Genomic DNA, 12,319 nt, shown 5'->3' with positions numbered 1-12,319 from the left:
TAGAATGAAATTACTTGACTTTAGGTTCAGGACAGACAAAAGGAAATGCTTCTTTACACAATACCTACTTGATTTAATTTGCTGCCAAAAGATGTAGCTACAAGTTTTTGCACCTTTCACAATGTGCTACTTTGCTTCATGGAAGACAGATGTATCAGACTATTGGAGTCATGATGGAACCTGTAACTTCAGAACCATATACCTATGAAGACCATTTGCTCTTGGTTTTGTGTTTGGTTGGCTAATGTTGGAAACACGATGTTGGACTAGATGGACTTTTGGTCTGATTCAGATGCTTCTGTCAATTGTCAAAACACCACATAAAAAGAGCGTTGATGCAACCATAGGGACAATCACATTTTGTACACTTCTGCATATCAGTAACGTGTGTGTGTGTGTGTGTGTGTGTGTGTTGTGAGAGAGAAGATATGAAGGGACTGAAAGAACTGAAAGGTTCAGTAAACTGTGATCTATACAACATTTTGAAATAAAGAGGAGAACAATTAAAGATTTTTGATGCATCAACGTATCTTTGGAAACAATGACCCTCCCGAAGCCTAGTGCCTAAGGGTGGGTGATTTGTCCCACCCCTCCTCATCAGCCAGTCCCAAGAACTGAGGGGATTGGCTGTCGGCTAAGTGGGGGTGGGGTTTGGACGGTCGTTCCGGCAGCTGCCCACCCCTGAAGTTCAGCTGGGTGTTTTGGAGTTTGGTGCGAGGAGCCCACTTTTGCAGCTCCTCCATGGCCTGCTTTTGAGCGGGGCCCGTTTGGCATAGAAGGGTCCTGGGAGCAGGAGTTTGGAGGCGTGATGGAGCTGCCACATGGCAAAGAGCTTGGCGAGATCCCTGTCAGCCCGCCAATCAGGAGGGCAGCGGTGCAGAGGCACAGCAGGACAGCAGAACAGCAGCGCAGTTTCAGGGCTGCAGTTGGGGGTGGCTTGGGTTGGGTAGGGGGCAGCAGTGATCTTTTGGGGGGTCTCCTGATCGGGGGCTGGCCCGGAGGACAGGGCTGCCTGGTGGCTCTAGCCCCTCAAGAGCGGAGGAGGTTGCCTGTTGGAACAAGGGCTTGGAGTTTGGTCATTGTGGGATTTGTTCAGTAGCTTTCTAAGCAGTGGTTTTGGCTTCAGGAAGGGTTGGTGGCTCTCTGGGGTGACTCTAAGAGTGATTGGTGGCCCCTGGGCTGTTTCACGTTTTGATCTTGCATGCCTGATTAGTGTATTCCCCCCTTTAGGGCGTGGGTCTTGCCCATTGTAAAGGCTCTCATAAAAGCTAAAGGGAAGACTGGGGGTTGCCCTGTTAGGCCCCCTAGATGCCATGCACCACATTCTTCTTCCTCGGATGAGGATGATGCTGACTTGGGGCAAATTAGGCTTCTTATCCAGTGCATGGAGGCACTTGAGAGTGCCCAAAAGGTTCCATCAGACAAGGGGGGCTGGTCCATCTGGCGTGCCACCCAAGCCAAAGAAGCACAAGCATGGGGCTCTGAAAGCAAAATTACTAAAATCATTGTCTGACAGGCTGGCATCTCTGAAAAAGGGGAACATCCCATCTACACATGCCCCATCAGAGCCCAGTGCCCCCGTGGATCAGCCTCCAGTACCACCAGCGTTGAGCGGTCCTTTAGAGCCTTCACCAGCGGTGCCAGCCATTCCAGTGCCAGCAGCACCAACGGTTCCAGTGCCTGTGGATTCGGTTCCTGTAGAGCAACCAGCGCCTTCTCGCTCAAGTGAACCTGACCTGCAACCACCACAGGAAGGTACTGGCCAGTGGCCCACATATCCCTGGCCGATATCTCCTTACAGGGGATGGGGCGTCAACCCTTTCTGGGCCGCTCCATTACAGCCTTGGGTGGCAGTGTACCTGGCAGGCCTAGCTTGCCGGGTACACTGGCAACTCCTCAGGGGACTGCTGAGCAAGTATGGAAGGGGGTCGATTTGCAACCAGTTTCACCAGCTTCAGGCATGGGCAGGACTGAGGGTTTTTACCCAATGAGGGTGGTACTGTCACCCTAGCACGCTCACTATGGGGCTGTGGGGTTACCCTTAGGACATCATTTGTTGCCAGCAACCAAAGACAAGATACTGAAGGGAGAGTATGTAGACATTTTTGGTCTTCTGTTCAGGGAGCCAGAGGTAAAGCACAAGGAAGGTGAATCCTGTAAAGATCATGAGGCCACTAAGAGGAAGCCAATTGAGAAGGTTTGGAACAACTGGCTTTCCAGATTCACAATTTACATTGGGGTCATTCTTATAGTGCAGCCGGCTAGAGGGACGACATTAGTGAAGTATCTGGATATCATACACAGGGCGGTCTCTGATTTTGCAGGTATTTCCTGAGTTTGGTATGATGAAAATTTTCATATGAGGGTGGTGTTAGATCCTGCACTCCCTTGGGATGCCCTCCCTTCAAGAATTATGGCTAGTCATTATGTCCCCTTCCTGCCCAGTGGAGGGTGATTGGTCTGATAGTGGCCATTTACTCTCTATGCCTTCAGTTTCAACACCTTCTTCTAGTATGAGCCAGCAGTGGGTTCAACCCCATTTGGTTTGCTGGGAATTCAATGGGGGGGGGTGTTGCACCAGGTCCCCTTGTAGGTTTTGACATGCCTGTGGGTTTTGTGCAGCCAAACATCCAAGCTCTGCATACCCATGAGCTAAGAGATGGGGGTCTGGCTTTAGGAACTGATTTCCCAACAACTGGAGGGACAACCCCCCCACCCAACCTGCAGGAAAAGGGTCCCAGCCCAATTAAGTTTTTGCTGTTGGAACAGCTTTTGGATGCCTATCTGGACCGAAAGGCAGCTGTATTTTTAAGTTCCGGTTTCAGGGAGTGTTTTAGGATACCTTCTTTCTCCTGGTGGGAGGCTTTCGGAGCGCGTAATCTCAACTCTGTGGTAGGCAAGGAGGCTGTGATGGTCAAAAAGATTAGCAAGGAAGTGGCGGCAGGCAAGGTGTTAGGCCCGTTTGATGATCCTCCTTTTCCTAATTTGAGGGTGTCGCTTCTGGAGTGGTCCCTAAGAAGGCCCCAGGTGAATACCGCTTGATAATCATCTATCCTATCCCAAAGGGTCTTCTGTGAATGATAGGATCCCTGAACACTTGTGTTCAGTGCAATATACATCATTTGATGAAGCGGTTAGGATGGTGTGGGGGTGCGAGATTGGTGCTCTCCTTGCTAAGTGCGACATTGAATCTGCCTTCCAACTTTTGCCCATGCACCCTATTGATTTTGACCTTTTAGGTTTTGCTATCTATCTATCTATCTATCTATCTATCTATCTATCTATCTATTTAACATATTTTATACTGCCCCAAACACAAGTTATCTGCGTGGTTTACAAAACAATAAAAACAACCAATAAAAAGATTGACACATTTAAACAATTAAAATTTAAAAAGTTAAAACTATTAAAACACAATTAAAACACTATCTAATTAAAAGCCTGGGTGAACAAATGCATCTTGACTGCCCTTTAAAAAGTTATAAGAGATGAGGAGGCTCTTATTTCAGCAGGAAGTGTGTTCCAAAGCCTTGGAGCAGCAATGGAGAAGGCCCGTCCCTGAGTAGTCACCAGACAAGCCAGTGGCAACTGAAGGGGACCTCTGTGTGGTTTATAGCAAATAAGACATTCTCTTAAATACTCAGGGTGCAAGCTCTTTAGGGCTTTATAGGTTATAACCAAAACCTTGTACTTTGCCCAGGAACTTATTGGCAGCCAGTGTAGATCTTTTAAGATAGGAGTGATATGGTCTCTCCGAGATGACCCAGAGACGAACCTGGCTGCTGCATTCTGGACTAACTGCAGTTTCTGGACTATGTACAAAGGCAGCCCCACATACAGCACATTGCAGTAGTCAAGTCTGGACATGACCAGCAGATGTACTAGTGTTCTGAGGTCATTTATCTCAAGAAATGGACGCAGCTGGCATATCAGCAGAAGCTGATAAAAGGCACCTCGGGCCACTGCCTCAACCTGGGACACCAGGGAAAGTTTTGTGACCAGGAGTAGGGGTGTGCAATTTGGTATTTTTGGTGTTTCGGTTCAGACCCGAACCAAAACACCCCTGTTCTGTTCTGTGCCCGAATTTTGCTCACCCGAATCACCCCCTATTCGGTTCGGATTCAGATTTACCTGAATATGAATATGAATCGATTCGGGTAAGAAAAACAGGTCCTGGAGCCAAAAGAGTGGGGTGGAGTGGTAGTGCCCAATGGGTGGAGGCTACCACCCAAATTTCAGGGGGATTGGGCAAAGGGCTGATTTTTAGTGATTTTTTGAAGTTTTAGTGTCTTTGGGACAGATTGGGGGCAGAAAGTGGGATCTGGGCCAGAAGAGTGGGGTGGGGTGGTAGTGCCTAATGTTTGGAGGCTACCACCCCAATTGCAGAGTGATTGGGCAGAGGGCTGATTTTTGGTGAATTTCTGAAGTTTACGCATTTTTAAGGTTTTTCCCCATTAGGTAGAATGGGGGGTGTATCGCTTCACATCGGGGGGAAAGAGGTGGCCTAGAGCGGTGTGGGGTTGGTGGTAGTGCCGGGTAGGGGCAAGGAAGCTACCTAAATTTTTTCAAAGGATTTGGGCAGAGGTCTGATTTTTGGTTAATTGTTGAAGTTCATGTCTTTAAGGTTTAGATTCTATGATAGGAAATTAGAGTGGATTCATGATGTGTCATTGAAAATCTCATTTGCTATCATAGAATCTACACTCAGAATACCTCAAAAACAACAGAACCCTGTACGCCATGGGTTAGAAACCCATGGGGGTGGTTGGCACCCTATGTGCACTACACCACCACTCACTCTGGGCCACCCCAGCACCCCCCAAGTGCACTTATGGGGCTGCTGAAAGCTCCATTCTATTATAACTTATGAGGAAAAACCTTAAACACGCGTAAACTTCAACCAAAAATCAGCCCTCTGCCCAAATCCTTTCGAAAAATTCAGGTAGCTTCCTTGCCCCTACCTTGCACTACCACCAACTCCACACTGCTCTAGGCCACCCCTTCCCCCCCCCCAACGTGAAGCAATACGCCCTCCATTATACTTAATGGGGGAAAACCTTAAAGACGCGTAAACTTCAGAAATTCAACAAAAATCAGCCCGCTGCCCAATCACTCTGCAATTGGGGTTGTAGCCTCCACCCATTAGGCACTACCACCCCACCCCACCCTTTTGGCACAGATCCCACGTTATGCCCCCTATCTGCCCCAAAGACACTAAAACTTCAGAAATTCACCTAAAATCAGCCCTTTGCCCAATCCCTCTGCAATTGGGGTGGTAACCTCCACCCATTAGGCACTACCACCCCACCCTACTCTTCTGGCCCCAGGACCTTTTCAATCAAAGTAAAAGGAAAGCAATTTCTGCATTGAAATCAATGGAGGCAAAAAGGCGGCAAATTCAAAGAGACGTCAAACTGAAAACGGAGGGGGAAGAAGACGACAAGGCTGGCACTTTTCTAGGGCACAAAAAGGAGACCCGAAACACCTGAAAAATTCGGACCCGAAACAGGGGTGATTCGTTTCGGGTCCGAAAATTATCGGGTCTCATCATGGGTGATTCAGTTCGGCTCCGAATAACCCGAAATCGGTCGTTTCGGGCACAGATCGTTCTGTGCCTGAAACGTTTTGCACATCCCTAACCAGGAGCACCCCCAGACTGCATACCTGGGGAAGTGTGACCCCATCCAGAATTGGCAGATCAAAATCATCTCCCAGGTTCCAACCCTGCACAATAAGTACCTCCACCTCATCTGGATTCAGTCTCAGTTACCTCTCATCCAGCCCATCACTGCCTCCAGGCAGGCATTTAGGGATGTTATGCCTTCTCCTGATGATGTTGACATGGAGAAAAAGATTTGGGTGTCATCAGCATACAGATAGCCTCCTGCACCAACTCTCCTGATGATCTCTCCAAGCAGTTTCATGTAAATGTTAAACAGCATCAGAGACAATACGGAGCCCTGAGGGACACCATAATGAAGTTCAGTTTTTGAAGAACAGTCTCCGAGAGACACCATCCGGAATCTGCCTGAGAGGTAAGAAGTGGAACTACTGCAGAGCAGTGCCTCTCACCCCCAACCCCCTCAGGCATAGAGGTGTGCACGGAACTGCGGAGCTGCAGTCTGGCACTGGGGTGGGAGGTTCTAACAAAGTACGGGGGGGGCTTTACTTACCCCCCAAAGAACGTCACCGAATTCTTTTGAGTAAGCGGGCGGCATACCTCCCTGCCGCCCGCTTCATTCCCCCTCTGGCCCGGCTCTGTCTGTCTCCTTTAAATTCTCCATCGGGCGGCAGGGTATCTTCCAGTCCCTGCCGCCCGGCTCTTCAATGTCCCCAATCGGCTGGCGGCCGCCCCCTGTGCAGCCTCAAGACCCCTGCCGCCCCTTCCCTTCCCATTTCAAGGGGTCGGCAGGAGAACTCCCCTGCCGACCGCGTCCCCTTCCCCGGCTGCACTGCAAATGGCCATTTGCAGTGCAGCCGGGGAAGGGGACGCGGTCGGCAGGGGAGTTCTCCTGCCGACCCCTTGAAATGGGAAGGGAAGGGGCGGCAGGGGTCTTGAGGCTGCACAGGGGGCGGCCGCCAGCCGATCGGGGACATTGAAGAGCCGGGCGGCAGGGACTGGAAGATACCCTGCCGCCCGATGGAGAATTTAAAGGAGACAGACAGAGCCGGGCCAGAGGGGGAATGAAGCGGGCAGCAGGGAGGTATGCCGCCCGCTTACTCAAAAGAATTCGGTGACATTCTTTGGGGGGTAAGTAAAGCCCCCCCCGTACTTTGTTAGAACCTCCCACCCGAACCAAAACCACGCGTGTCCGGACCGGTCTGGAGGCCTTTAGAATGGCCTCCGAACCGGTCCGTGCACATGCCTACTCAGGCACTCCAGAAGGATACTATGGTTGATAGTATCAAAAACTGCCGAGAGGTCCAAAAGGACCAACAGATTCACACTTCCTCTGTCAATTCCCAATTGGCGATCATCCATCAGACCAACCAAGGCAGTCTCAACCCCATAGCCCACCCAAAAGCGAGTCTGAAACGGGTCTAGATAATCAGTTTCATGCAAGACTGCCTGGAGTTGGGAGGCCATCACCCTCTCAGTTACCTTGCCCAGCCACAGGAGGTTGGAGACAGGCCTATAGTTACTCAGCTCTGAGGAATCCAGGGCAGGCTTCTTCTAAAGTGGTCTAATAATTGCCTCCTTAAGGCAAGGTGGCATCCTACCCACCCTCAGAGAAGCATTTATCATCTCTACCAGGCCTTCCACAACAACCTCCCTGCCAGACAGTGTTAGCCACGTCAGGCAAGGGTCAAGAGAACAGGTGGTAGGCCGCATCACTCCAAGCAGCTTGTCCAGATTCTCATGAGTCACAAAGTGAAACTGATCCAGCCTAACCACATAAGAGGTTATGGCACATTTCACTTTGACAGAGCACTCCCCGTGGGCTGTTCTGTCTCTTGTTAGGCTTTTGCGACCTTTAGCACCTTTTTGGAATGGGCTTTGAGCAGGCGGGCAAGTTGAATGTCCACTGCACATTTCAGTCAAGGAATTCTCCTGACTGCCACCATGTGTTGCGTTGTTTTGACGGGTAGTTGGGTGTGCTGCTCGTGAAGGATAAGACAGAAGGTCCTATCATGAAGCTCTCATTTTTGGGGATTGAACTGGTCACAGTATTGGGTTGTTCTCGTCTTCCTCGGGAAAAGTTGGAGGTGTTGAAGGGGCTTATTCAGGCAATGGGGCAGGCACGTAAGGTCACCCTCCAGGAATTGCAAGAAGTGATTGGCCATCTTAAATTTGCTTGCAGGGTGGTGGCTCCCAGCAGAGCCATTTTGAGGCACCTTTGTGAGGTCATGGCCGAGTTGAGGTTGCCATACCATAGGGTGTGGGTCACCAAAGACATTAGGGCTGACCTAGCTGTCTGGGAAATGTTTCTTCAGGAGTTCAATGGGGTGTCGTTTTGGAGGGCAGAGCAGCTTGTAGAAGCAGTGTTGCAGGTGCACTCAGATGCTGCTGGGGGTATTGGCTTTGGAGTCTATTTTAGGGGCAGGTGGTGCTCCAGCCGATGGCTGAGGAACTGGATTGAGAAGGGGATAACCCGGGATTTTACTTTCCTAGAATTTTTTTTCCATCGTGGTGGTGGTGGTGGTGCATCTCTGGGCCAGGGAGTTTCAGGACTCTGCCGCGCGCATGTGTGCTTCTATTACAGCTTCTTCCGGGCAACGATGGGGGCAGGGGCGGCAGGGAGGAACGCTGCTGCCCCGAAAACTTCAATTTTAAACGCAGCGCCGGAGGGGGAAGAGCGGCGGGAGGGGTAAGTTCTACCCCCTGCCCTTAAAGGTAGACCCCCTCTCGGTGCCGGACTGCCAGACCGGTCAATTTGCAAACCGATTTGGAGGCCTCCAACATGGCCTCCAAACCAGTTCGTGCACATCCCTAGTTCTGGGCTTTCAAGCATGCCAGCACCTCCTAGTTTGGTACCCAGCTTGGATTGGGGAAGCGAGCCAGGGTGTACTGACTGGGGATGCATGGTATGTTGTAGAGTCAGTTGTTCCCAGCCTTGTGGGATTATTTAGCTAGCAAAGCCCCTCCCCAAGTTTTGGTTATTCATTTGGGCAGGAATGACTTGGGTAAAAGGACTGGGCTTTCCATTATCAAGCAGGCTTCCTCTGACTTTGCCACTCTGCAGTGTTGGGTACTGGGTGTCCGCATAGACTGGGCTGAATGGTTTCAGCGCTGGGTCTGGAGGGGGGTTCAGAGTCTGAGGGGAATAGAGCAGGCAAGGAAGAAGGCTTAAGCTGTTATTGGTAAGATTGCTGTTGCTTCCAGGGGGGGAGGGGTTTCAAGTCCAGCTTGACACATGCCCTGCCTCTCTTATTTCGGCCTGATGGAGTTCATTTATCGGTTGAGGGATGTGATTTATATCTGGCAAACTATCGGAGGGGGCTTGCAACAATTTTGGAGGGTTGTGGGGGAACGTAGGTCAAGCTAGGCTAACCTTCCTGTGTGGCAGGGACAGTGCGGGCTGGGTGGTAAGTTAGTGGGAGTTAACTTTGGTGAGCACCCTTGGGCAGTTAAAAGGGTAGATTGGTCAATCAGTCCCTTGTGGTTTTGGCGGCCCAGGGATGCTGATTTGCCATGAAACCTGCTTCAGGGCTTCACAAACCTCAGGACTGCATGGCGCAGGTGGTGTGAAGACCTAGAAGTTGTCCAGCCCCCTTTGGGGTACACTATGAAGGGAATGAAGTGGGTTTCACCTGTTTCTTTTCTGAGTCAGGGTGTGTCACCCACGCAAGGCATGGGGAAGGACTGGGAAGTCCAAACCCAGTCTTTGGTAGGCCAGCACTGTTAGGGGGTGGAGTGATAACCCTCCTACAGTCCATTAATTGGAGTTGATTTGATTAGAAAAGTTGTGGCCCTTACACCCATAATTATGTTTTATGTGTCTTTCTTGGGACTAGGTTGTGGGGACAATGCCCCTACCGAGGCCTCGTGCCTATGGGAGGGTGATTTGTCCAACCCTCTCATCAGCCAGTCCCAAGAGCAGAGGGGATTGGCTGTCGGCTAAGTGGGGGTGGGGTTTGGACAGCCGTTCAGGCAGCCGCCTGCCCCCGAAGTTCAGTTGGGCATTTTGGAGTTTCTCTCCCTCCTTTCCCTAGGGGCAGAGTGGCCTTCAGCTGGTTGTCCTGTTGGGGGCCAAGTAGGAATTTTTGGCTCCCAGTGCATTGGCCTTGTTGGGAGTCTTTTCACCTACTACGCTCTGCTTTTCCTAGTTGTAGATAGATCAGGTCACAGCTTGGCAGGGACAGTGTGGGCTGGGTGGTAAGTTAGTGGGAGTTAACATTGGTGAGCACCCTTGGGCAGCTGAAAGGGTAGATTGGTCAATCGGTCCCTTGTGGTTTTGGCGGCCCAGGGATGCTGATTTGCCATGAAACCTGTTTTAGGGCTTCACAAATCTCAGGGCTGCGCGGCGCGGTGGTGTGTGAAGACCTAGAAGTTGTCCAGCCCCCTTTGGGGGTGACTATGAAGGGAATGAAGCGGGTTTCACCTGCTTTTTTTCTGATTTAGGGTGTCTCACCCACACAAGGTGCAGGGAAGGACTGGGAAGTCTGAACCCCGCCTTTGGTAAGCCCGCACTGTTGTGAGTGTGTGGAGTGATGACCCTCCTACAGTCTGTTAATTGGAGTTTATTTGATTAATAAAGTTGTGGCCTTTACACTCATCATTATGTTGTATGTGTCTTTCCTGGGACTGAGGTGTGGGGACAAATAAACTCAATTTTGGGGGTGGGTGGGGGGATGAATGAGGATTATTTTGGAAGCATGGATTCAACTGAGCCATTTTAGGCAAGCCACTATCTCTCATCCCCATCATGAAGTTTGATGGTGATTGATGTGCTTTGTTTTGCTCAGGTTCTTGAACCATATTGTTACATTTGAGTTAATTGTATTGTTAAATTTGACACTGCTAATTGCCTTGTTGGCATTCACCATAAGGGTCATATTATTTGGTTCATACAAATCTTTGAATGGATGAATGAGTGAGTGGGTAGAACCATTTCACCATATCTAAAATGTAAGAATGATGAACTTCACTGGGTTGTTGAGAAGGCAAATTAGATTTGTATGTACATGAAAACATGGTATAAATCACAGCAGTAATAATGATTTGTATTCTTTTTTTAAAAAAGAAATGGAAAGACTTTTGACTACGTTTCTTAAACCAGTCATTCTGCCAGCATGAGCTCTTCAACCAGCTCAAGTGCACTGAGGATCAGCCTTTCCAATGAAAATGGTTTTCTTCAACAGACCTGAGATGCTATGAGGATCTTGCTGATAAACTGAAAAAGTTTGAAAACATTATCTTTCAAGAAAACTCATGCCAATGTCTCATACAGCTTTTTCAAGGAGTTTTATGTTCTTTCTCTTTTATTACTCAAGCTATTTGCATGAAAACAGGATCTTTTTTCCTTAGGGATTCATTGGTTCCAGATGCTTATTCCCTACGTGTAGTTATAATCCTTTGTCTGTGACATCGAAGTCGGTTGCAGCGAAGATGATGATGGTGATGACAAACAAGAGGATTATGACTTCGTGCAGGGAGTAAGCACCTGAAACTGGTGAATCCCCCTGGAACTAAGACCTTGTTTTCATGCAAATTGCCACAATAATACAATGGAAGAAATAAGAAGACAGTAAAAATATCGTACATTACAGAATCTGTTGGGGTCTCTCTCTCTCTCTCTGTCGGTTTGTCTGGCTGTCTTATTTGTATGCATGCTATCTTCTCTGCAGCTATTCACCCTGCATGATGTGCAGATTAGTCAGAACCTGCATAGTCAGATAATTATCTAGCAGGGGCATTCATATTTGTGATGCGTGAGCTCTGACAGTTTTATTAAAAAGAAAAGCATAGAAAATCCCATGCTGTTTTTATATCTAGACAGAGCCTTGTTAATAGCTCATTCCAAATTTCAGTGCAGCTCAGACAATGGCCTTTCATTTGCTTTGCTCCCTTTATAGTGAGGATTGTGTGCATCCTGTAATTATGTAGTCCCATCATGCATGGACAGACATTGGCAATGAGTGCAGCATTCAGAAACCCAAGAATCTAGTCCCCTTTTGTATACACAAAGCTTTTAAGACCTGTGATGGTAGATATGAAAGAATGTGGGAAATGCCTCTTGAAGCAAGAGCCTCTAACTCCCCAGCATTCCTGATCGGACCAATAGTGGTCAGCCAACTACCAGAGGAACCTCATAGGAAAAGCATCACCCATGCCCTGAACGTTTTCCCTGGCATCAAGCACTAAGGGATACACTGCTTCTGACCATGGGTGCTCTATTGATTTGTTATGGCTAATATTCATTGATAGACCCATCTTTCATATGTTCAGTTTTTCATTATTAAAAACAGTCTAAGCTATTGGCCAGACCAAGAGAAGATGGTTTCTAGTGCTGAGGGAAGGAGTGCCAAAACTCTTCATAGCACTCTTCTGCTCCTTTTGACTAAAAGAGGTAGAACAAATTATGCAAAATAAAAATATATGCTCAGGATAATATCAAGGTATAAGGAACACATAGTAGAGTGAGATCTGGAGAAAAAATGAATTTTTAAACAAATACAATTCTCTGACGATAAGGATACTTAATCCCAAACAGACTCAGAGAAATTTCAGAACACACAGCTGGAGGCTATGTATAAAAAGCACAAAATGAAATCTGCAACACGTCTCCTGCCCCTGCCTTACAATGTAACCCTTCAGAAGAATTAATGGACCATGTGTTGGTCCCTCTGTTTCATATTTCTCTACATCCATTCATCC

Source organism: Hemicordylus capensis, chromosome 2, assembly GCF_027244095.1.
Source record: "Hemicordylus capensis ecotype Gifberg chromosome 2, rHemCap1.1.pri, whole genome shotgun sequence".
NCBI lineage: Eukaryota > Metazoa > Chordata > Lepidosauria > Squamata > Cordylidae > Hemicordylus > Hemicordylus capensis.
The sequence above is the reverse complement of the archived record's forward strand: the minus strand, read 5'-3'. Positions refer to the sequence as shown.